Genomic DNA, 26,736 nt, shown 5'->3' on the forward strand with positions numbered 1-26,736 from the left:
TGCATGCAGCCCGGCCGACACGAGCTCCTTGCACTGGCGGTACAGGGAGGGGACCACGTTCCGGCTGAACGTGGTCCTTGAGGGGATGATGTAGTCGGTCACAAGGTACTGGAGTATCCGGCGGAAGTTGGAGTTCTCAACCACCTGAAATGGCTGGTCATCGGTGGAAATCATCTCCCCTATGAGGCGGGTGAGGTGATGATGTTCCACACGAACAGTCCGCTTGCTGCCCGACACCTGTATCCACTGCTGGACTGGCAGTGTAGCCTGCTTTTTGGCTGGTGCAGGCACACTGCCCTTGTCCGCCCTAGTGGCAGGTGCACAAGGCACACTAGCGCTGCAGGCCTGGCCAAGGAGACCTGGGTGGTGACGCTCCATGTGCCTCCACATGGGTGTCGTACCCAGGTGCCTTGCATCCTTGCCACGGCTGACCTGCACCCTGCAGTGGACACAGCGGGCATGGTTTGGGGCATTATCGGGGATCTCAAAATGTTCCCAGACACTGCTGCCCTTGGCCTCCCGCGCCCTGGGTGCGTTCCTAGGCCTCTTTTTGCTGGGTGGATGCAGTCCTGGGGGGGCGGGGGGGCAGCAGCCGCCGCTGCCTGCCCACTGCTGCCACCCAACCCGCCCTTCCACCCTCCGTGCAAGAGGAAGGGCCCAGCTCCACTGGCAGAGGAGAGGCAGGCCTCTCCTCCACCACCTCGGCAGACCCTTCCTCAGAGTGGTGGGATTCATGGGGGGGGGGACCCACTGAGCGGCGAAACTATAGGGGGAAGGGCCCCAAGAGGGAGGGAGAACCTGGCTGCATGGCTGCCAGCCATAAGATCCTCACCGCCCTCTGCCTGCTCTCCCGCACCAGCAGTCTCCTCCACCACCACTGGCGGTGCCCCAGCAGCACCTTGCGCCACCGAGGGACCCACCACAGCCCTAGTGCCTCTGCCTCTGCGATTGCCAGCAGCAGGCTGGGGGAAATCGATCCTGCGGACAAACCCCTCAGCTGGGGCAAAAATTTGTGCAATGGGGAGGACCGGGGTATCCTCAGGCTCCCCGCGTCCTCTCCCTCCTCTCTGCACCACAGCCACCACAGGCACAGCCCACACCTGGCCTCTCCCACCTCTGCCTGCCAATCTTCTGCGAGGCCTGGTCGCAAAACGGCGCTGGCGTTGGTCAGAAATGGTAAAATTTTTCTAAAGCTGGGAGACTGTACAAGGAAGGCCAGAAAGGGGCAAAAAAATAAAAATAAAAATAAAAATAAAAAAAATGGATGGGTGGGGGGGAAGGGGCAAAAAAAAGCCAATTAATTGGGAGGTGGTGGGAGGGAAATTTGATGGGAAGAAGCCAATTGGGGGAAGGGAAGACTTTTTGCTGTGGAGGGGAAAAAGCCCATTGAGGCGAGGGGGAGGGGAACCTTTGGAACTTGGGGTCAGGTGGAAAACCAATTGGGAATGGGGATGGGTGTTTAAATTTGGACCCCTGGGTGGGTGGGTGGCACGGGCAGTTACTAGGTGGAGTAGTTGTGGGGGGGGGAGTCTTTTTGTGTGGGGAAAATGGAGGATGGGGGGAGGGCACAGCACCTACCGGGAAGCAATCAAATCTTGGGGTGGAAGAACCTGAAAATCAAATGAAACCCTTCTTTAGTGAACAGTGTGTGGATTGGGTTGCGGGGGGATTTTAAGTAATACTGCAGTACAAGCAACCTTGCCTAACATAGCACTTTAACAAAACCCACCCACTCCACCCAAAGCAAGCAAGCAAAACACAAAAACATCATATATCAATAATATCATAACAACAATGATGGGGGGGGGGGACCTGTTAAAACAAGAAACAACCTGCAAGAAAAGCAACACAACAACAATTGCTTCAGCAACACAGCAGTACATCTCAAAGTGTCCCTCCCCACACCCAAATGCGTTTCAAAAAACAGGTGTCCCTATTTAAATCTGCCAACTAGGGAAAGGGGACAACAAAAGGTGCACACACATGCGCAAGACGCACATTCACCCCTCTTCTTCCGGTCCTTCTCCTGCCGCACACTGCTGGTCACAGACATGCCAACCAGCCACCCCTGGGCTGGGACACAGACAGGGCGGCCCCCCCCACAGGGCACAGGCAGCCGGGGTGGGTCAAGGATGTTTGGAGGGGCAGAAATGAGGAGCCAACACTATTTGTGTGTGACTCAACTCACCCCAAGCAGAGACAAATAAAATAAAATACTTTGAAAAAACCCCAAAACTGATGGCAGTGAGGTCGGTGGTACTGTGTGGCTGCAGCTGTGGGAAGAAGGGATGAATGAAAGAAGGAGAGAGAGAGAAGCAGAAAAGAGAGAGAGCAAAGTCAGAGAGAGTGAAGAGGTCTCAGAGAGAGAGAGAAAAAAATAAGAGAAACAGAGAAAGAGAGAAAGGAGAGAGAGAGACACAAAGAGAGAGAGAGAGAGAGACAGAGAAAGAGCAGCACGGAGGGGGGGCAGTGTGATGTAGCAGGGAGGGGGGATTCAGGGGGACAGAAGCAGCAGTCCCAAGAGCTGAGGCCCGAGAGCAGAGGGGAGGTGTTGGGGGTATTAGTGTAAAGGGGAGGGGAGTGTGTGGAGGGAGGTGGGGGCAGCAGGCCCAAGAGAACAGAGAGGGGGGGTGTTGGGGGGTATTAGTGTCAAGGGGAGGGGAGTGTGTGGAGGGAGGCAGGGGGCAGCAGGCCCAAGAGAACAGAGAGGGAGGGTGTTGGGGGTATAGTGATGTGCCCAAACCGGTCTGGAGGCTATTCTATAAGCCTCCGGACCGGTCCAGACATGGGGTGGTTCGGTTCGGGAGGATGGGGGGTTCCATTAAAGGTGGGGGGAGGGTTTACTCACCCCTCCCGCGCTTTCCACTTTAGTGACCGTATGTACTGTAGTAATTGGGCGGCAGGATATCGTCCTGCCGTCTGTTTCCCCGCTTTGGCTGCTGCTCCTCTGCTGAGAAATTGGGGGCGGGGGGCAGGATATCGCCCTGCCGTCTGTTTCCCCGCTTTGGCTTGCTAGCCTGCTGAAAATTAACACAACTCTAAAGGCGGCGGCATCAGCAGCAGAAGAGGAGGAGAAGGCGCGGGGAGCTGGGACTTCCCTTCTTCTGCCTGGGCAGAGACAGAACGCGTGGGAGGCGCTTGGCCGCCTCACTTAGAGCTGAGGGAGTGCGTGCGCATGCGCAAAAAATGCTCTTAACTTCTGCAAGCGGCTTGAAGACAGAAGCGGAGCGACTAACGTTTCCAGCCAGGGAACAGAGGGTAATGCCTCTACCTCCTGGAAGTAAAGTTGGTTTTCCCAGTTTGGAAAACCCCAGACAGAAGCAGTTTGTTTCCCCCTTTCCAGATGCTGGGAATTTGGTTGTGTCCCCTCCCCAAGCTGCGGCTGCCTGCACTCTTTCTGAAATGTCAGTTTGCCTCAACTACTTGTGCACACACCCTCTAGCAACTTGGCTGGAGTTCTTGCACAGCCATTTGAACCCATGTGCATCAGCGGCCAGCCCTTTTGCAAGTTACGCAGCATCCCTTGCATGGGTTCCAGCGCTGGGTTGCAGGAGGCAGCCTTCTCCTCCTCCGAGGAAACACCTGTTTTTTCACGCACTCCCTCAGCTCTAAGCGAGGCAGCCAAGAGCCTCCCGCGCGTTCTGTCTCTGCCCAGGCAGAAGAAGGGAAGTCCCAGCTCCCCGCGCCTTCTCCTCCTCTTCTGCTGCTGATGCCGCCGCCTTTAGAGTTGCGTTACTTTTCAGCAAAGCCTTTTTCAGAGGCTAGCAGCCAAAGCGGGGAAACGGACGGCAGGGCGATATCCTGCCGCCCAATTACTACAGTACTAAAGGTCACTAAAGTGGAAAGTGCGGGAGGGGTGAGTAAACTCTCCCCCCACCTTTAATGGAATCCCCCACCCCAGTGCCGGACCGCAGCTCTGCGGTTTTGTGCACACCCCTATAGGGGTATTAGTGTCAAGGGGATGGGATGGTTGGCAGCAGGAACAGGGAGGGAGAGAGACTAAAGGCAAAAGGCAAAAAAACCCCAATAATTTTTTAAAAAGCGAACTGAACAACAAGGGACAAAAACAAAGCATGGATAACAGTAAATGAAACCAATGCAGATGGATGGAGGTGGGGGTGGGGTGGGGTCAAAAAAGGACAAGGAATGAAAGAATAAATGGATGAGGAAAAAAGGAGGACAACAGAACAAGAATATGGGAAAAGAAGAGTAAGTAGTAACAGTACAGAGACAGACACAGGGCAGATGGACAAAAGAAAGAAAAGACAAGACTCAGGAGGACACACAGTCAAGGGACTCACAACAAGCAGTCACCAGCAGCGAAGCAAGGTCCAGAGATGATAATCCCACAACTGCAGCCGAAGAGAATTTTCCAGGCAAGAGGCTTGGCTTAAATAGGATTGAAACTCCCTCCTTTGGGAGCCCCCACCTTTGCACTCCCCCCAGCCCCCAGCCATTAGGGTGCCAGCTCTCAAACAGTGGCACAGCCAACAGCCTACCAGAGCGCAAGACTCATTCTGGCCAATCAAAGGATCAATAGCCCAGCCAATGCAATGCCTGAAAAACAGCCTCACAAAATGGAGGCCAGGAGCAAAAGTTGAAAAAAGGAGCCACAAAATGGAGGACACATAATTCTATCAATAAAGACCCTATAGAGCCCTATGGCACATCCGAACCGGTTTGAACTGGTTAGAACTGGTTAGAATTTGAACCGTTGAACCAAACCGGTTCGAACTTGAAGCGGTTCGAGTTCAAACCGGTTCGCACATCCCTAGTAAGGGACAGAAAACTGATTCTGCCCCTTGTTCTGAATGCTGAAGCCAAAGCTGGGAGGGGCACGTCCTGGTAATTTCTAGTGAGGGACGTCCTGGTTCTGAACATAGGTGCTTGATAAGGAGAATCTGTGAGAACTCTTGCACTTTTATAGTTAAACAAACATTCCTCCTCACCCCACTTTCCCTCCATGGGCTTTTGTTTTCTCCCTCTGACCTTGACTGTGTCCCTTGACTGTGTGTCCCTTGACTGTGCCCTTGACTGAGTCCCTTGACTGTGTGTCCTCCTGAGTCTTGTCTTGTCTGTCTTTTGTCCATCTGCCCTGTGTCTGTCTCTGTACTGTTACTACTTACTCTTCTTTTCCCATATTTCTCTCACCCCCATCAAAAGGGGTAAGCAAAGCCTCTTAGCAACGATTAGAATAAATTACTAGGAAGGAAGTTCATTGATTTCACTGGAGCTTACTTTGAGTAAAGGAATCAGGGCCAGAAGAGATCCTAGGCAAGACTATGAATTCTTTTGTTTTCTTTTCTCTCAGTCCCTTAACAAAGCATAGAAGAACTCACAGAGGAGGGGCATTTACTGCCTCTGGGGTTTACTTCTGAGTAAACATGTATAAGATTGGGACCAAAGACCCCATGCTTGGAAGTTCCAAAGAAGTGCAGCAAGGAAACCCTAAAATTCCTACCCAGTGCCAAGAAGTCATCACTCTGGTGTAGACTGCTCTTGGACATGGGGGTTCTACATCAGACCCAAACTGTCTTTGAATATGGAAATTTCACTTGACAATACTTAGGAAATGAATACTCCATATTCACAGGTAGTTTGGCTGTCATGTACAGTAATCTCTCACCAAATGCGAGGGTTCTGTTCTGGCAAAATCTCACCGTTGGCAAAGTCGCAGTTGGTGAGCGATCAAAATAAATGGGAACTGGGAGTTAGGGGAACTGCAGTTGGAAAAAGACTGAAAAATCTCTGAACCGCCAAAAATTGTGGAAACCTCTCCCACAAATCACTAAAAAATCACGCCAAACTGTGGATGCTCGGGTTGCGGTTGGAGAGACTGGTCACAATTTCCCAGTTGTGGATACTCAAAACAGCTACTGGGGAAACCACCATTGGCAAGGGATGACTGTAGTACAAGGGCAGTCTACATCAGTAGTGCTGTTCTGGTGCTGGGTGGGGATTGTTTCTGGGTTTTCCTTGCTGCACTTCTTTGGGGGCTTTCTGGAAGCATCTGGCTGAGCACTTCCTGGGGTGCTGCTGAGTACATAACATAACTTTTATGTTAACTGAGTACATAACATGAGTACATAACATAACACATAACTTTTCAAGCTATTTGATATTTGAACAAATTCAAGTATTTTGATAACAGAGTGTGCAATTCTATATACACCCTTACAAGGGTGTATATTTAGTTGAAAAGAGCTTACTTCCAAGAAGACTTGTATAACAATTGTATAACAAGCTGAGCCATTACTCTAAGCTATCTTGTGTACTTCTCTTTAACAGAAATCTGGGAAATAAACCTTAAAAATAAATAATTCTACAGAAAGCTCTATTGTTATAACTGCATTGTAGCTCTACAACTAAGTTAGTTTTCTAATGCACCCTTTTAGTAGCTCTAGTTTATTGCAAAATGTTTAGAATTTTGCCTTCCTGGCGGTACTTCACATGGCTTTTTTTGCCCAGAAAGTAGACTCTTCAAATACTATAGTTAATACTCCAAGATAACAAGATGAAGTTCAACAAATGTAAAGTCTGGCTAAATAAAATAAAATAAAATGCACAAGTACAAGATGTGAGAAGCCTGGCTTGGCAGCAGCACATATGAAAAGGACCCAGGCATCTGGGCAAGTTAAATGGACATTGATAAACATCTCCTGTTAACTAGTTATTGGTGATCACTGATTCTATTATATTTCATGGGGGAGAGAAACGTACCCTATTCAACCCCAGCACAATACACACACACACACACACACACACACACACACACACACACACACACACACACTCATGGTTCCCGGCAATGGTTGTTGTTGGTGTTTTTATGTTTCTTTTTAGACTGTGAGTCCTTTGGGAACAGAGAACCATCTCATTATTTTTATTTTCCTATGCAAACCTTTTAAAGAACTTTTTGTTAAAAAGTAATATCTTCCTCCAAGGAGCCCAGAGTACAAGACTGTTCACAACAATTCTGTGAGGTAAATCACATACAGTTATGTATATACCTTATGTTTAACACATGTATAGTAGTACACTTCCTACTACTACTACTACTACTACTACTACTACTACTACTACTATTATTATTATTATTATTATTATTATCATCGCTTTTTTACACAGTCAGACAGGTGTTATTGACTGGTTTGTTTTATCCAGACATCGAGTCCTTCCCAAGGACCTGGGATGGTTGAATTTTATTTTCAGTTGTTATAGATATCGTCGCAGAATATAGGCTGTTCCCAGTAAAGCTGCTTTTTGTAATTGGCTGATGGTGATTCCTGTGGCCCCTATGGTGCTGAGGTGCTCTTCAAGGTCTTTTGGAATTGAACCCAGGGCGCCAATTACCACTGGGATTATTTTGGTCTTTTTCTGCCACAGCCTTTCAATTTCAATTTGTAGATCTTTGTATTTGGTGATTTTTTCTATTTCTTTTTCTTCTATTCTGCTATCCCCTGGTATTGCTATGTCTATTATTTTGACTTGTTTTTCTTTCTTGTTGACTACAGTTATATCTGGTGTATTGTGTGGCAGATGTTTGTCTCTTTGTAGTCGGAAGTCCCATAATATTTTTACATATTTCATTTTCTACCACTTTTTCAATTTGATGGTCCCACCAATTTTTGGCTACAGGTAGCTTGTATTTTTTGCAGATGTTCCAGTATTTTTTGCAGATGATACATCCCTGCTACCTTGTCATGCCTTTGTTTGTAGTCAGTCTGTGCGATCTTTTTACAACAGCTGATTAGGTGGTCCACTGTTTCATCTGCTTCTTTACAAAGGCGGCACTTGCTGTTTGTTGTTGACTTTTCTACTTTTGCTCTTATTGCATTTGTTCTTAGTGCCTGTTCTTGCGCAGCCAGTATTAAACCCTCTGTTTCTTTCTTCAAGTTGCCATTCTTAAGCCATTGCCAGGTCTTGGTGATTTCTGATTTTCCACTCATATTGTGCAAATATTGACCATGCAGGGGCTTATTTCTCCATTTTTCTGCTCGGTTCTTGACTTGTTCTTTCTTGTAGGCCTGCTTTGTTTCATTTGTGTTGAATAGTTTCGCATTATTGACCATTTGAAGTGCATCTTCTTCACTGTCCTTGATATATTCTTCAAGGCCTCTTTTCTCTTCCTCTACTGTTTGATGGACTTGCAGCATTCCTCTTCCACCTGAGCTGCGAGGGAGGTATAGCCTATCTACATCACTGCGGGGGTGCAGAGCATGATTGATGGTCATGATTTTCCTGGTCTTACGATCTAGCATCTCTAGCTCTGCCTGGGTCCAGTCTATTATTCCTGAAGTGTATCTGATAACAGGTATAGCCCATGGTGTTCCCGCCATTGAGTTTGGACTTGAGGATTTTTCTAACTCTCCTGATGTATTCACTTCCCATTTTTCTTTTAACTTCAGTGCGTGCAATGTTATCAGCCTGGAGAATGCCCAAGTATTTGTAATGTTCTTTCTCTTCCAGGTTCTTGATCTTGCTTCTATTGGGCAGTTCTATTCCTTCTGTTTTTGTTATCTTTCCTCTGTTGATTATTAATGCAGCATACTTGTCTAGTCCAAACTCCATTGCTATATCGCTACTGAATATACGGACAGTGCTTAGCAGTGATTCGATTTCTGACTGGGACTTTCCATACAACTTCAGATCGTCCATGTACAGCAGATGGTTGATTTTACTTGATGTTTTAGATGTTTGGTATCCGAGGCCTGTTTTGTTTAGTATTTGTGAAAGTGGGGTCATGGCGATTACAAACAACAGAGGGGATAGTGAGTCCCCTTGGAAAATGCCTCTTCTAATGCTAACCTGTCCAAGTGTCTCACCATTGATTGTTAACTGTGTACTCCACATGCTAATTGCTTTTTAAAAATAAATATCTGAATGTTTTTGCTGACACCAGTTGTTTCTAAACATTTTAGTATCCATGTGTGAGGCAATGAATCGAATGCTGCTGCTTCTTCTTCTTCTTCTTCTTCTTCTTCTTCTTCTTCTTCTTCTTATTATTATTATTATTATTATTATTATTATTATTATTATTAATTCGATTTCTATACCACCCTTCCAAAAATGGCTCAGGGCAGTTTACACAGAGAAATAACAAATAAATAAGATGGATCCCTGCCCGCAAAGGGCTCACAATCTAAAAGAAACATAGACACCAGCGACAGTAACTGGAGGTACTGTGCTGGGGGTGGATAGGGTCAGTTACTCCCCTCTTGCTAAATAAAGAGAATAACCACATTAAAAGGTGCCTCTTTGCCAAGTTAGCACAAGTTCTGAACACTACACTGAGGGGACCTGTTCCCAGGTTAACTTTTAACATGTACCAGGGGCGTAGCTAGGGGAGAGGGGGACTGTGTTCACCCCTTTCATATGGGCCTGCCTGCCCAACCTCTGTCATGTTGCCACTGCCCATGCTCAGCAGCAACTGCGCCCAGCCTGGCAGATTTCAGGAGGTGGGTGCCGACTAGGAGCTCTCGCCACTGTCCCTGCTGTGCCACAGCTTTTAAAAAGAGTGGCAGTTTTAAAAAGAGAGAGAGAGAGTGTGTGTGTGTGTGTATGATTTAACCCACCCCCCCGCCAGCAAATCTTGGCTGCCTATGGGTGGCAAAAAGCTCTATCGGCCACTGCTGGCAGCCCCTTGGAGTGAGGGAGATAATGAAGAAAATAGAGAGGGGTGGATCTGGGGCCCCTCAGGAGCTTGGGGGCCTGGTTTCTTTCAACCCATCAGCTCAATTTTAGCTACACCCCTGACATGTACAGTCATTCAATCACACTGTCACATATAAAAACTGAATATAAACCCCTTTTCAGCAAGAAACAAACACTAGGATCTCCCTCTGCATGAGACACACACACACACATGCGTGAGCACACCGTGATACCAAACAAAAGCTAAGAAGGGATAGTGGGGAAAAGGAAAGCAGAACTTACATGGAAAGATTGCAGGACCTGAAATTTTTAAGGAAAGGCTGCTCTGCTTTTTTCTTTCTTTCCCCTCTTCCTCTGTGCTGATTTTTTCTTAAAGTTGTGCCATCGAGTTGGTGTTGACTCCTGGCGACCACAGAGCCATGTAATGCAGAGGTTCTTGTTTTGTGTATGTGGGATGGATGGATTTTTCTCTGTGGGTTTCTCTGTGGTGGCCCCCCACCCCCAACTTTGCACTCCAAACTGCAGTATATTCCAAATTTGCAGGACAAAGGAACTCAGAACTGTCTCCACTTTCCATTCACTTGCTTTCCAGATCCCAGCCCCTTCTTTGTAGTGCTGACTAATAACTTCTGATAACTAGAACAATTTAGAACCAACAACGGGGGTGGAGGGGTGGTGGTTAGAGATTACCTGATTTCATCACCAAGATGTTAAGATGAGCTTCTTTACTATTTACATTTGACAACGGAAACAATTAACACCTGATATGCAAAGGGAACATCTGGCTTCTTTTGCAGCATCACCAGTTGGGGTGACTAGACTAGGAGAACCATTGCCTTGAGCGACAGATCCGTTGCTATGGCATCGTAAAAATGTCTTAACACTGCCTCTGCACCCCCCTCAGCACATGGATTATTTTCACAGAATAACAGGGCATAAGATTTGTTAAAACAAGAATGCTGATAATGCCTCCTCTTCTGCTTCGTAAACGATACATCAAGAAAGAGCAATTAGCCATTATTTTTTATTGTATTTATTTTATTGTTTAATTTCTATACCACCTTTCATTAAAACAATCTCAAGGTGGTTCACACATTAAGCAGAAACCTGTGGCTTAAAGGGGAGAAATGTACTCTGTGTATGCTCAGAACTATGCCTCCTGTGTATAATGTTTAAATGTATATATCTTTTAAAATGTATTACTTTTTTAAAGCAGGGAAAGAAAGATACAGTGTTTGGAGACTGGTCATTAAGGTCAGGGGTGCTGTGACCCCCTCCTCCAAGAACACAAATTCAGTTGTTAAGAAGGGAAATGTACAGCCTAATCGGGGGGGGGGGAGAGAGAGAGAGAGAGAGAGAGAGAGAGAGAGAACCATTTTCTCTGAGAAGAAGGAAGCATGCTTCAACCCCTCCTCCCTACTGCTGGAGACTCCTCTCTCCCATGATTGGCCAGAAAATGTGCCAGTCAAGCTATCCTGAATTGCTTGAAGGCTCCCCCAAGCATTGCCCACTCCCCTCAAAGGAAAAATACACAGGCTGATGGGTCTTGTGGTAGCAAGCATGAATTGTCCCCTTTGTCAAGCAGGGTCCACCTTGGTTTGCATTCGAATGGGAGACTTATATCTTACAGTGTGAGCACTGTAAGATATTCCCCTTGGGGATGGGGTTGCTCTGGGAAGAGCACCTGCATGCTTGAGGAAGGTTCTTAGTTCCCTCCCTGGCATCACCAAGAAATGGCTGAGAGACTTCTGCCTGAAGCCTTGGAGAAACTGCTGCCAGTCTGTGTAGGCAATACTGAGCTAGATGGACCAATGGTCTGATTTGGTATATGGTAGCTGCCTATGTACCTATGATTGCAACAGCCTCTGTAATTTTTTCATCCTCCCCACCACTACCGCAAATGAAAAAAGGATACAAATAAACACACAGGGTGATTGCCACAGCCTCTGTATTCTTATTGTTTTACTTCCCCCCCCCTCAGGGACGGGGGGCAATGCTTAGGGGAGCCCTGCACAAACATTCAAAAGACAGGATAAGCTAGCACTGCTGGCACCTTTTGTGGTAAATCATGGGAGAGAGGAGGCTACAGCAGTGGGGAGGAAGGGCTGAAGCCAGCTCCCTTCATGTCAGAGAAAATGGCTCTGATTAAGAAAATGGCTTCTGATTAAGCTGTAATTTTTCCTTCTTAACAAGTACATTTGTTTGTTTGTTTGCTCTTGCCCTTACTGACTGACTGTTCCTGCCCAGTGGTGTTTTCTTTTCTTTTTATCTTCCCTCCCACTCTAGCTACTCCTTTCCCCTTCTGCTGCTGTTGCCCAGTGGGGTTTTCTCCCCCCCTGCATTGTTAGAGGTTGTTAATCCCCCCCCCCAGTGGGCAAAACAGCAGAGCACTAAGGAATGGGCACACACTCCAGTTACAGAGTAGGTAGCAGAGGATGGTTTAGTTATTGCAGCTATTTAGAGAAAACACATGGAGATCCTTGCAGAACTAATACTACTAAGTATTTATTAGTTAAGTACACATGGATAGGAAAGACCTGAAACTAATCTAAAGAACTACATAATAGGTAAGGCGAGCGAGAGATGTTTCCATCTACTCTCTAAGAGGAAAGGAAGGATTGGGACTCAGCACAGGAAGTGCTGAAGACTTAATCCTGGGGTCATAGAGTAGAGACAGGTAAGCAGACCCTCACTCACTTCCTCTACTTCCAATGCCCCTAGTGGTAATTAGGATAGTAGGTGCAAAAGGAAGGCACTGGAACTCCATCTCCAACATGCATCCCCCATCCCCATCTCCAGCTACCCCTTCCTCCTTCTGTTGCCCAGTGGAATTTTCATTCTTTTTCCACGGCCCCAGTCCAGTTACCCCTTTTCCCTACTGTTGACCAGCAAGGGTTTCTTCTTCTTGCACCTCCCAGATATCCCTTTCCCTTCTCATGCCCAGTGGGGCTTTCTTCTTCTTCTTCTTCTTCTTCTTCTTCTTCTTCTTCTTCTTCTTCTTCTTCTTCTTCTTCTTCTTCCCCCCTTTTTTTTGCCCACTGAAGTTTTCTTTCTTGCATTCTCCTCACCTCACCTCTTTTCCATTTTCTTGCCTGGCAGGTAGTATTTTTGTGTAGAGCTTTTGCTGTGTGCTTGCAAAGCACTCAGAGACTTAGGCTTGCCAGCCTGTCCAGCTGCGAACAGTTGTGCAGGTCAGCTTTCCCATTTCACTCTCACCCTGCCTCCACATCATGGTTTTAGCTGCTTGGGAGTCTGAAGGAGAAAAGTCTAACTGGTTAAAGATCCCTTTAGCTAGATCTTAAGAACACTATTACTCCATAGCATATTTAGAATAATATTATGTAACACTCTAATGAAATCACAAAATGCCAGTTTTTAATTTTTTGTTAAATAAGCACATTTCTAGCCCTCATGGAGACAGATTAAAACCTGACAACATTGGTGATTTTGGCTAAAGACTTAATAATCAGAGAAAGCATAAATTACACTTCTTCAATGGCATCTTGATGTTTTTCAAACATAATGGGGTGTATATATGTGTGTGTATGTGGGAGCCTCTGCAAGGAAAAAAGTCATAATAATTCTCAATCCTATTACGATTTACAATCTCTCTATTGTAAAGAATATGTGGTATGTGGTGGTATGTGCTTAACCACCAATTGGCAGTGACATTGGAGGCCCAATCAGCAGGTTTCTCCGGCGGTGAGAATTGTGGCAAGCTACAACCACAAAGAGCTTAACCAGTCGGCAGTGACATTTGAGGCCCAATCAGTGGGCTTCTCCGGTGACAAGAATTCTGTGCCATGGTGATCCTCTGAAATAAACAGAGAAAAAGAAAGAAGCCAGAAGAAGAAATAAAGAGGGAGAGAGAGGGAGAAATTAAGAAGGGAGGAGGAAAAATAAGATGGGAAGAGAGAGGGAAGCAGAGAGAGAGGGGGAGAGGGGGAAAAACAAGAAGGGAGGGGCAGAGAGTAAGAAAGAAGGGCAGCATCGGTGGTAGTAACCGGAGGAGCCCAACAGTGCAGCCACCGCCACTGGAGATGAGGTGGAGGACAAGAAGGAGCAGGAGAGTGGCAAAGGAGGGAGGCCCAAGGAGGAGGTGGCACAGGGAAGGAAAGTTGTGCTGTTGATGCCACCGCACTGGAGTGGGGGAAGTCTCGGGTGAGGGAGCTGTGACGTGAGTGAGGAGAGCAGTGTGCATGGGCGGGGCTACTAAGGCCAGTGGACTTCTTCCTGTGCCATTCGAGCAGCCATAGCAGCAGCAGCGATGAAGGGCCTGGTCAACTGCTGCCGCTGCCACTCCTGCTTAGGTCTACCGAGCCCATTGGTGGAGGCAGGTGAAAGATGGCCCAGGCTAGGGCATGTCAGTGGCCTGAGCAAAGTGAGCAGCCATGGCAGCAGCAGCGGCAGCAAGGAAGGGCCCAGTAAACCGCTACTGCTGCCACTCGTGCTCGGGGCTACCAAGAAGGAAGCTGGCAGGCCAGGGATGGGCCCGGGCCTGTCAGCAGCCTGAGGGAAGCGAGTGGCCATGGCAGCAGCAGTTAGGAAGGGCCCAGCCAGGCCTGTTAGTGGTCTGAGAGGAGTGAGTGACCATGACGGTGGCAGCAAGGAAGAGCCCAGTCAGCCACTCTTGCTCAGGGCTACTGAGCCCATTGTCAGAGGGAGACAGGAAAGTGAGGGATGCCATCAGCAGCCTGAGGGGAGCAAGAGGCCATGGTGGTGGCAGCAAGAAAGGCTTGGTCAACTGCTGTCACTCCTGCTCAGGGCTATCGAGCCCATTGGCAAAGTCAGGCAGGCAGGCAGGCGAGGGACCTGGGCCTGTTAGTGGCCTGAGCGAAGCAAGTGGCCATGACGGTGGTGGCAGCGAGAAAGGGCCTGGTCAACTGCTGCTGCCACTGCTGCTGCTGCAGGGAGGAGCAGGAGCAAGACTTGGGTGAGGAGATTTCTGGGGTTAGGGGGCTGCGGCTTGGCCAATTGGCACTGGTGACACCACAGCCGCGACCAAGAGGGGTGAGGGGGATGGAAGCAATGTGATGGTGGAGGAGGAGCACAGCTCAGGTGAGGGTGGTGGTGGAAGCAATATCAGCAGGGAGAGGTGGGAGAGAAGCAATGTCGGGGGGCACTGAGGGTGTGCGAGTGGAGAGAGACTGGGTGAGAAGCAATGACAGCAGAGGGGATGTGGCTGTGTGTGTAGGGCTCAGGTGGGGATGGGGAGGTCTCTAGGGTGAGGGGGCTGTGAGGGGGGCAAAGTAGCAAACAAGTACTAGTGCACACATGCTCTGTGCGGGTTCAGCTAGTATTTATTTACTGCTCTTCAACAAAAACATTCTCAAAGCATCTTACATAGAAAAAGGAATGAGAAGATGATTCTATGTCCCAAAGGGGTTCATAATCTAGAATGAAACAAAAGAGAGACACAGTAATAGCCTGGGAGGGATGTTGTGCTGGGATAAACAGGGGTAGTTGTTCTTGCCCTGCTAAACATGAGAGCCATCACCTTTATAGAGATAACTAAATCTTCTCCATGTTGCTGCTTATTTTCTTAATCTTACCACTTTATAAGAGAGGTCCAAATGTGTGAATCTGCATTAAAGGGACATGAGACTGTACCTTGAGTTAAGGGGAGCAGCAAAAAAAAAAAAAAAAAGTTCTGCCATTATAAGCCTCAAAATTTTATTGCTTAGAAATATGACATCTATTTTGCTAATAACTTGAAACTTGGCATGCAAATTATTCTAGACAAGGTTTACAATTTTGCCTACTTTCAAAGTGATCTGATGAAAATTGCCACAGGTATAGCAAGTTTAAAAAGTGCTGAAAATTGAAAAATTGACTCCTTTCTGACCAAACTTTAACCAGATGTTGGAGATGGAATTCCAGTGCATTGGCCTTTTGCTCCAACTGTCCTAATGACCACTAAAGGCACTGGGAGTAGAGGGAGTTAGTGAGGGTCTCCTTACCTGTCCCTGCTTTACCTCTATGACCCCTGCCTTAACTCCTCAGGTATTTCCTGTGGGGAGTTTGTTTGTTTGTTTGTTTGTCCAGTATGGTGTAGTGGTTAGAGTGCTGGACTAGGACCGGGGAGACCTGAGTTCAAATCCCCATTCAGCCATGATACCAGCTGGGTGATTCTGGGCCGGTCACTTCTCTCTCAGCCTAACCTACTTCACAGGGTTGTTGTGAGGAGAAACTCAAGTATGTAGTACACCGCTCTGGGCTCCTTGGAGGAAGAGCGGGATATAAATGTAATAAATAAATAAATAATACATTTCTATACCACCCAAAACACAAGTTCTCTGGGTAGTTTACAAAACAATAAAAACAGCCAATAAAAGATTAAAACATTTCAACAGTTAAAATTAAAAAGTTAAAACTATTAAAACACAATTAAAACAATTAAAACAGTATCTAATTAAAACCCTGGGTGAACAAATGTGTCTTGACTGCCCTTTTAAAAGTTGTAAGAGATGGGGAGGCTCTTATTTCAGCAGGATGTATGTTCCAAAGCCTCGGGGCAGCAATGGAGAAGGCCCATCCCCGAGTATTTTTATTATTATTATTATTATTATTATTAATTCGATTTCTATACCGCCCTTCCAAAAATGGCTCAGGGTGGTTTACAAAGAGAAATAACAAACAAATAAATAAGATGGCTCCCTGTCCCCAAAGGGCTCACATTCTAAAAAGAAACATAAGACACACACCAGCAACAGTCACTGAGTAGCCACCAGACAAGCCAGTGGCAACTGCAGACGAACCTCTCCAGATGATCTCAATGGACGGTGTGGTTCATAGCGAAGAAGACGTTATCTTAAATACCCAGGGCCCAAGCTGTTTAGGGCTTTATAGGTTATAACCAAAACCTTGTACTTTTCCCGGAAACTTACCGGCAACCAGTGTAGATGTTTTAGGTTATAATGCATTTTTCATTACAGTAGAGTCTTGCATTCATTGTTGTTATATAGAAAAATATGTACAACCGTATTTTGAAGGTGCATATGGAATGCTAGGAAGTATAGTCCTTCCCAGCACTTCCCCACAGAACTTCCTAGCACCTTCCCAACAACACTTCCCAATGCTCCATGTGCAGCTTCCAAGATGGTGCTGGAGCTTTTAAAAAGAAACAGGGCATTACACTTTCAATAGAATTCACTAGCTGTCTCCCCCTCTGACTTCATTGCCAGACCAGCCACACTCTGTATAACATTGCCAGGCATAAGTTTAAACTTCTGATAGCTTCTGAAAAGTTCATGCAACTCAGTTCTTCATGGCTAAGCAATGGGGACAAATTCTGATAATCTCCCCTTCCCCAAGAAGGGGAGGGAGAGGAGAAGGGGTGAAACAGCGGGAATGCAAGAGAAGAGATCCTAAGAAAGGGCTGCACTGAAAAAATTTAAATGGCATTCAGACAACTTGGGCTATCCAGCTGTTGTTGAATTACAATAAATAAATTGTGATTATGGGAGTTGTAGTTCAACAACAGCTGGACAAACAAAGTTGCCTAGCAATAAAGACGCACTAGGAAAAAGTCAAAAACAAAATAACTATAGGATCATACTTTCTAGAAAATCAAATAAGAAAAAAATGATGCTGCAATCCTATGCATGCTTATTGCTTACATAGGAGTATGGTCCACTAACATAGTGAAACTTACTTCTCATTAACCATTCATAAGATTTCTCTGAAAACTTATTATATGAGTGCAACATAAAATATTATCCAATTCAGTTTAATTAATTTTTTTTAAGGAAGAGGGGAAAACACATGTGTTTCTTTTAACAGTTTATGGATAAAAAGAATAAAAAATAGATGGTACTGTTAGGTGGCAACAGCTACTGTATTTATGCATAATCTATGAAGTTTTTTACTGCAGTGTAGTTTGCCTGTTCCAAAAGTAATGTTTATAGACATTTCTGATTTTTTTCAGCTTCTCTACATAAGGATGTTTGAGAACCTGGAACAGGAGGAACAGCACTGTGACATAAAGCAGCAGCAGCTCTGCTCTTCAGCACCCCACTTTTATACTTCTCCCCAATACTGGCATATATTGTGGAGTATATACGATGACACAATGGTAAAATGTCATCCTCCACTTCCAAAATTGATTTTAAGCTCCTCCATCGTGTTTTAAGTCTTCCAAAGGGTTTCTCCACACACATCTGTATGGAGCCAAGTCTTTTCTTGTAATGTTTCTCTTCAGAGTTTTGGGTGCATTAATGGATGCATGAGCCAGGTTTTCAGGGAACAGGTAGCATCTGCAATAATTACAGGTTTCATAGGAACCCACTCAATTAAGAAGGATATTGTGCTGGATTAGGGCCAGTTGCTCTCCCCCTGCTAAATTTAAGAGAATCACCACTTTAAAAAGGTGTCTCTTTGCTTAGTTAGCCGAAGAATGATTGATTGATTGATTGATTGATTGATTGATTGATTAAGTGCCATTAAATTGATGTTGACTCTTAGCGACTACATAGATAGATTCTCTCCAGAATGATCTGTCTTCAACTTGGCTTTTAAGGTCTTTCAGTGGTGTTGTTGCATCGTTGATTACATCGTTGTTGTAATCGAGTCTATCCACCTTGCTGCTGGTCGTCCTCTTCTTTTTCCCCAGTATTATGGACTTCTCAAAGGAGCTGGGTCTTCGTATAATGTGTCCAAAGTATGATAGTCTGAACCTAGTCATTTGTGCCTCGAGTGAAAATTCTGTATTGATTTGTTCTGTGCTCCATTTGTTTGTTTTCCTGGCTGTCCATGGTATCCTCAAAAGTCTTCTCCAACACCAAAGTTCAAAAGTGTCAATGCTTTTTCTATCTTGCTTCTTCAAAGTCCAGCTTTGGCATCCATAGAGTGTCATGGGAAAAGCCATTGTCCGAACGATTCTAATCTTTGTAGGTATAGACACGTCACAGCATCTAAATATCTTTTCCAAGGCCTTCATTGCAACCCTACAATTTCTTGACTGCTGGATCCTTTACTGTTGAAGAACGTAACTTAGGAGTTTTCCGGACTATGAGATTTTCAACAGTTAATGCATTGCAAAGTGTGATAGAATAGTGCAATGGTTTCAAAACCAGAGTAACAGGTTGTTAAATGCTTCATTGTAAGCTGGGGGCCATTCATATTTTCCATCCGCTGCAACGTATTTTCCAGGCAGGAGTGTCCATATTCGCCTTGAAACGCATTTATCTGCCCCTCCTCCTGCTCCATTTGGGCCAATGGAGTCATGGAGTGTGTGTGACGTGACAAATATATATATGAAAAATATTTCTCAGCCGCCTTGTGCTAATCTGCCAGCAGGGGAAAGCATCATTCCAAAACAAAACAAAACCTATCGCCGTTGCATCCTTGCACAAGTGATTCCAGGAATAATTTTTGTTTTAATTTAAATTAAATAATTAATTTAAAATGAAATAATTTATTTTAATTTTAATTAAAAATGTCCCTAATATATCTAAAAAGTCATATTTTCACAGAAGTCCTCTTTCTCCTCAATATTATCGATCCCTTCCTCCTTAGTATCACACCCTTTTCAGCAGGCCTGTTGAAGAAGACACTGCCCACCACTGGTGTTGACATTCCATCTCTTTCCCACCTACACACCATTTTAGAGGGTCTCGTTCCCCCCCAAAGCCAGGAGGCTCATGTGGAATAAAAGACAGTCTGTAGCACTGTAGTGAAAGGGAATCCTGTGGTGAGCCTGGGAATGGAGAAGAGAGGAACTGGTGCTCCGGAGTGGGCACTCTCTTCCATGGTGGTGGCAGCCAGCGACTCCTCAGTTCCCCTGTCAGGGCTGCTGGGGGCAGCCATAGCAGCAACAGCCTCTGCCACTACTCTTCAGTCAGCACCCCAGGCCTAGCATCGCTAGGGCTGGGGAGCCTTGCAGCAGCAATGGGGCTCCTTTCTCCTCTCTGCTGCTGCCCTCATTGCTTCTCTCCTGCCAGGCCTTCTCCTGAGGAGGGAAGATGTTGGCAGCAGCTGTGATCCTCTGACCTTCTAGTTTGCATTTTCCAACAGCCACACCAAGGGGAGGGGGCCAGGTTTTAATCAGTGTGCCAAGCTTCACTGCGTGATCGCCCACTCCCCCCTCAATCTCTCTGGAAAAGCCCACCCACCCGCTGCTCCCCCTTCACACAATAAAATAAGAAGTAAGCAAAAAATTAGAAATAATAAGAAATAGAACGCAATGGAGCAGAAAGGGGGTATAAAAATAAATAATGATTCCGTTCACTGGGCATCTTTGCTTGTAGTAATCAACGGAAAAAATCTGTAAACAAATGCAGTAAGCAAATGGGACTGAAGTAAATGATTCAGTTCAATGGGCTTCCTCTTAAGAGACCAAATTGTCACACTGTGATTTCAACCATTCAAACAACACTTCATTGCAGCACACAAATGATGGGGCAAGCCTCCTACAACGGAAAAATACAGATATTTTCCTGCAACTCATTTAGAATGATGTAGGGCTAAAATGCATCAATAAATTTTGAAACAGAGCATGGGAAACAGGAACACCCCCCTGCTGACAGCGCAATGACTGTGATGTCAAAACACAGGCAATAGTGGACGAGTCCCTGCCATCTCATTGGAACATAGGAAGCTGCCTTATACCAAATCAGAACAGTGCTCCGTCTAGCTCAGTTTTGTTTACACAGACTGACAGTGACTTCTCCAAGGTTGCAGGCAGGAGTTTCACTCAGACCAAAGGGACCAAATATGGACCACTGGTCTGACGGTATAAGGCATCTTCCTGCGTTCTTAAAATATAGTGAGCTCCTATAGGTATGTGTGTATACACACAAAAACTAACTCTCTGTCTCCCATTCATATATATACAGAGAGAGTAAAAGGGATTGTAATTTGCAAGCATTCCTCCAGATATCAACCTCTTATCTCTCTCTGGGCTTCTAAAGTGGTAAAGTGGCGAAGTGTGCTGTTGAGTTAGTGTCGGCTCCTGGTGACCACAGAGTTTATCATTGCCTCCTCCTGCACAGTATGAGATGATGCCTTTCAGTATCTTCCTATATTGCTGCTGCCCGGTATAGGTGTTTCCCATAGTCTTGGAAACGTACCAATGGGGATTCGAACCAGCAACATCTGGCTTGCTATTCAAGTCATTTCCCCGCTGCACCATTAGGTGGCTTCTGTGACTCCAGTCTTTCCCTATCTTTATGAGGTTTCATTCCCTATGCTTTCCAATGGGAGTGTTTCCCTGCATTTACTGGAAAGGTAACATTTCTCAGGGTTTGGGATTTGGCAGGGGGGGTGGAATCTGGATGAGATGTGAAATCTACCTGAAAAAACAGTATAAGAAAGCTTTCTTTGAAACTTATGTATTTTGTTCTGCTCAATTTATTCCACTGTTGATTTAACTGTGACCATTCTTGTTACACTAATTATCTGTTGTTTACATGTATCATTTTAACCTCTTCTAATACTTCTTTTTCATGTAAACACAATGACTGGTGAAGTACATTAAAAAAGAAGGACTGCATGGATGCAACTGGACTTCCCAGACAGCCCCCTGGTCCTATGTGTGCACTGTTGCCCAAGCGGGCAAAATCTTCCCACTCTGCCTGCGCTCCAGAAGTACTCTGGAAGAGAGGAAACAAACTGCTGAAGGTCAGTTACATGTTTCCTCTCTTCCAGAGTTCTTATGGAGCATGGACAGAATGGAGCAGGAGTGCACAAATCTCTGCCCATTTGTGAAACAACCTGCATGTATAAGGATTGGGGGAGTTGTGTGCAGAACCCAGTCACATCCTCACAACCCCTCTTTACTTGTGCACTGTGTGTTAGGATGTCAGCCTTTATTGGTAAATTCTTAATCTTTTTTCTTTTTCTTGCCCTGTGTCTCCCTTCAAGCCCACTTTAGCTGTTCTTTCTTAATGCTTCACACTAACTGACAATTTCTGTCTTCCCAAGATTCTGGCCATACATGCAAGGCCAACTCCACTATCAATCACATTTCAGAATTGTGATTATTTCCCTACCAATAATGCATCTTAAACAAACCTAAACCATAGAACCCTTAATACATCCTAAACATCCATATTTAAAAGATATTGAGGCTTTTCTCACAACCAGCCTAACCCTGCCTGGGCTTCCCCAAGAAGAGTTAGGCTGGTTGTGAGAAGCGGTGGGAACCTTTCAGATTCCTCTGCTCCCATCCCTCCTAACCCTCTTAATAGACCCAGCTTCTAGCTGAGGTTAAGGGTGCTTCACCCTTTGTTTCACAGAACAGAGCTGTCCGTGTCGGCAGCACGCCAAAGCTGACCTGCTTGGTTGTTGTGGGGGGGGGGAGATTATTAAAGGGCAGCCTTCCTCCCACACCCTCCACACCTGCCCAGGGCGTTCGTGAGAATCTCCCCAAAGTATTAAACATCAATAACATAATCTTGCTTGAAGAATTCACAGAGCATTTGATCACATATATACAGATGTGTTGATTACTGCACAGATGTGTTGATTATCTACATGTGGAACTCATGCTATTTCCCAGATTGAAGTGCTTTTGTAGGCAATCCATAATATGCAAAACAACCCTTAATAACTGTAGGCAGCATTTTATCTTTCTTCACTCTGATGTATTTCTTTTCTCCCTGACCAGACTGGCAGGGATTAAAACCCTTTCCAGCTCTACACTGTATCCTCTTGTGCATGTGTGTGCGTGTGTGATTTTATCCCTTTATTGCAGCAATCTGAAATGGCTGCATGATGTGAGTCATTCTGAGTTGCAGCTTTAAGTGCTATGATGGGTTTCAAAGAGATCTCCCTTCTGTCTGGTATTAGAGTTCAGTTGCCATGGTGATATTTCAGTGTGAGGTCCTTATAAGGCACTGAAGCAGCCTGTCTCTCTTTAGTGACTTCCCACCAGTGGTGGGGAATGGGAGATGCTCCTTATCCATCTGTGAAGAAAATGTCATGGGTTTGCAAGCGGGTGGGGGAAAGTATGCATCTTTTGATAATACAATTCCCTGTGTAGTGTACAAATCTCAGTACAATCAAATTGAGGCAATTCCCCTCACTCCAGTCTTAAAATATACATTGAAAAAACACGCTTCATATCAAGCCTCTAACTAATCATATTAATGATAAACCACATTTGAACCATCTGACAGAATTCTATAAAGCTGACAAAAATGATATTTTTGGAGTAATGATACCAGTTTGATATTCAATACAGATCTATTGTGTTCTTTCCAGGGATAAGCTCAAACAAAAACAAAAACAAAAACAAAACCTGTTCTGTAATGTAATTAAAGGGCCCTTTTGTTAAGGTGAGCAGCAAAAAGAAAAAGGTTCAGCCATTATAAGCTTCAGAATCTGAGATCTGTTGAGCTAATAACTCAATGTAATAACTCAATGTGTACTAGACAAGAATGTGTGATCTACTAGACATTCACATGACCGGGAAGTGGGCGGGTGGAAGGCAGTGCAAAACCTACCCCCCCGCCCACAGATGGTCACTTAGCGGTGCTAGGAGCAACGTGCACAGTGCATTATGGGATACCCCCATGCTTGTTTCTGTGTCTTCTCAGGTTGCATGCATCAAAAGCCAGACTAGTAGCCAAAGGATACTCCCAAATCAATGGTCAGGACTATGATGAGACTTTTGCACCAGTTGTGAAACACAAGTCAATTAGAACATTGCTCAGTGTGGCGGCAGCCAAAGGGATACAAGTTGAACACTTGAATATAAAGACTGCCTTCCTACATGGGGAAATCGAGGAAGACATCTACATGCAACAACCACCAGGCTTTGAGGAACCTGGAAAGAAGGGGCTAGTGTGAAAACTGCAAAAGAGCATCTATGGCTCAAAGCAGGCAGCCAGAGCATGGAATGAAAAACTGAATCAATTACTACTTAAGGAGGGGTTCACGCAAGGAAAAGCTGACCCCTGCCTATATTCTAGACTCAGAGACTATAGATGGACTTACATTCTGACTTACGTTGATGATTTGATTCTTGCACACAAGGAAAGGCAAGACAGTCATTAAATTGTACAACACCTGAACAAGGAAATAGAGGTGAAGGAACTCGGAAGCATCTCAGGAACACAGGAACACAGGAAGCTGCCATATACTGAGTCAGACCATTGGTCTATCTAGCTCAGTATTGTCTTCACAGACTGGCAGTGGCTTCTCCAAGGTTGCAGGCAGGAATCTCTCTCTCAGCCCTATCTTGGAGACGCCAGGGAGGGAACTTGAAACTTTCTGCTCTTCCTAGAGTGGCTGCATTCCCTGAGGTGAATATCTTACAGAGCTCACACTTCTAGTCTCCCTTTCATATGCAACCAGGGCTGACCCTGCTTAGCTAAGGGGACAAGTCATGCTTGCTACCACAAGACCAGCTCTCCTCTCCAAAGTAGTACAGGAGTATGCACAAAACCAGATTTGCAGGTTCAGCTCCTATCTGAACCTGATCAAGCCGAAACAGCCTGGCTCGATTTTGGTCAAGTCTCCTATTCATATGCAACCAGGGCAGACTCTGCTTATCTATGGGGACAAGTCATGCTTGCTACCACAAGACCAGCTCTCTTCTCCCTCATATTACCTTGGTATCCAAATAGAAAGAGAAGAGAACGGAACATTCCTTCTCAACCAAAAGCAGAAGATAAAAGATCTTCTAGAATCCCTGGGACTGACAGATGCCAATGAAGTCAGCACACCAATGAATGCTGATTTCTGGAAGCAAGATGAGGACAGCCAGCCTTTACCAGCTAACAATCAATATAGAAAGGCAATTGGAAAACTTTTGTACATAGCCACAGTGACAAGGCCAGACATTGCCTCAGCAGTGGGAATCCTGAGCAGAAAAGTGAGTGTGCCAACGAACAAGGACTGGATAGCGGTCAAAAGACTGGGAAGGTACCTGAAAGGTACTGCACATTATGTATTGGAGATTCCAGCAAACAGCAATCCCAAACTCGTGGGATTTGTGGATGCAGACTGGAGCGAGGACAGAACAGACCGCAAGTCCACAAGTGGACACCTGTTCCTGTATGGAGGTGGAGCCATAACTTGGAGTAGCCACAAGCAGTCACTCGTTGCGCAATCATCCACAGAAGCGGAGTATGTTTCAGCAAGTGAAGCGTGCAGGGAAGCAGTATGGGGATACACCAACTACTATCGGACTTTGGCATCGAAGAACCAAAGCCCACAGTAATGTTTGAGGGCAACCAAAGTTGTATCCAGATTTCCCAAATGGAGAAGATGAAATCTCGAACTAAGCATATTCCCATAAAGTACCACTATGTTCAGGACTTACAAGAAAAAGGAGTGGTCCAGCTGAGGTACTGCCCCACAGAAGAGATGCTGGCAGATGGATTAACCAAGCCATTATCCAAAGACAGATTCCAGATGCTTCGTGAGAAGATGGGAGTCGTGACCAGGTGCGACAGGCGATGAGAAGGGGTGTTGGAGATGAACTTCCAGTGCATCGACCTTTTGCACCAACTGTCCTAATGACCACTAGGGGCATTGGGAGTAGAGACAGTGAGTCAGGGTCTCCCTATCTGTCCCTACTCTATGACCCCTGAACTGACTCTGCAGCACTTCCTGTGCTGAGTCACAATCCTTCCTTTCCTCCTAGAGAGCAGATGGAAACATCTCTCTCTCTCCTTACCTATCCACTATGTAGTCCTTTAGATTAGATATAGGTCTTTCCTATCTAAGTGTATTTAACCAATAAATATTTAGTGTTTAGTCATACAAGGATCTCCATGTCTTTTCTCTAGACAGCTGCAATATCCCAACCATCCTCTGCTACCTACTCTGTAACTGGAGTGTGTGCTCATTCCTTAGTGCTCTGCTGTTTTACCTATTGTGGGTAAAAATCAACAACCTGTAACACCAGCATGCCCTTAGAGAGCACACAGGGCATGCTGGAGAGACCCTTGAGCCGGGTGGCTGCTTTTCAGCTGCCCATTCGGGGGTCTTCTTGGGAGTTGCCGCAGCGTGGAGCAGCACCGCGGCAATACATGATTTAAAGAACCGGGTTTGCGGAGAGCTCGCTTCGCAAACCTGGTTTAAGGGCAGGGGTAGTTTAGCGGGTTACCCGCTTAAGAACCACTGGGCTCGCAGCCGAGCCTGGTGGTCCTCATGATGGGAGAAAATCAGGCTAGCGTCCACTAGCCCGAATTTCTCCCATTGTGTGAATAGCCTCTCTGGGTGGTTTACAAATCAAAACACAATTAATAACTTAAATCATATAACACAGGGTTTCTTAACCTTGGGCCCCCAGATGTTGTTGGACTACAACTGCCATCATCCTCAGCCACAAAGGCCATGTCTGGGGGTGATGGGAGTTGTAGTCCAACAACATCTGGGGGCCCAAGATTAAGAAACCCTGATATAACACAAATTAAAATATCAATAAACTTTAACATATCATAAACAAAAATAGGGCTCATTTTCAAGAATCGCTTAAAAACAGCCAGAGATGGGGAGGTTCTGGTTTTATTTAGGATAACATTCCAGAGCCCTGAGGCTACCCTGAAAAAGGCCCAGTTTTGGTTTGCTACCAAACAAGTTGGTGGTAACTACAACTGGACCTCCCCCGATGTTCTTGATAGGCGGCAGAGTTCACAAAGAAGATGGTGCTCTCTTAAATATCCTGGACTCAAGCTATTTAGGGTTTTATAGGTAATAATCAGCACTTTGTATTTTCCCTAGAAATTTATTAGCAGACAGTGTCATTCTTTTAAAATAGGAGTAATGTGGTCTCTTTGGATAGTCCTGGAGACCAACCTGGCTACCATGTTCTACACTAATTGCAGTTTTCAGACTATATACAACGGCAAACTAGTGCATTGTATCCAAGCCTGGATGTCACTAGCATATGCATTACTGTTTTAGGTCATTTAGCTCCAGAAATGGGTATAGGTGGCATATTAGCAGAAGCTGATCAAAACCACTCCTGGCCACTGCCTCAACCTGAGATATTAGGGAGAGGTTTGGGTCCAGAAGTACTCCCAGACTATGTACCTGTATATTCAGGGGGAGTGTAACCCCATCCAGAACAGGCAGATCTAAACCACTTCTTCCATTCTGACCTCCCACAATGAGTACCTCCATCTTGTT

The 26,736-nt window shown here is 45.6% G+C and overlaps 1 long non-coding RNA gene across 1 annotated transcript; it reads left to right on the top strand.

The window, feature by feature from the left end:
• Window positions 1-13,416: 13,416 nt before the first annotated feature.
• On the top strand, window positions 13,417-25,362 carry LOC128352917 (uncharacterized). Its single transcript, XR_008320708.1, has 3 exons — window positions 13,417-14,587; window positions 17,582-21,273; window positions 23,193-25,362. It is a non-coding gene; the product is annotated as an uncharacterized LOC128352917 (long non-coding RNA).
• Window positions 25,363-26,736: the final 1,374 nt, after the last annotated feature.

The sequence above is a fragment of the Hemicordylus capensis genome, chromosome 4, assembly GCF_027244095.1.
Source record: "Hemicordylus capensis ecotype Gifberg chromosome 4, rHemCap1.1.pri, whole genome shotgun sequence".
In the NCBI taxonomy this organism is placed as follows: domain Eukaryota; kingdom Metazoa; phylum Chordata; class Lepidosauria; order Squamata; family Cordylidae; genus Hemicordylus; species Hemicordylus capensis.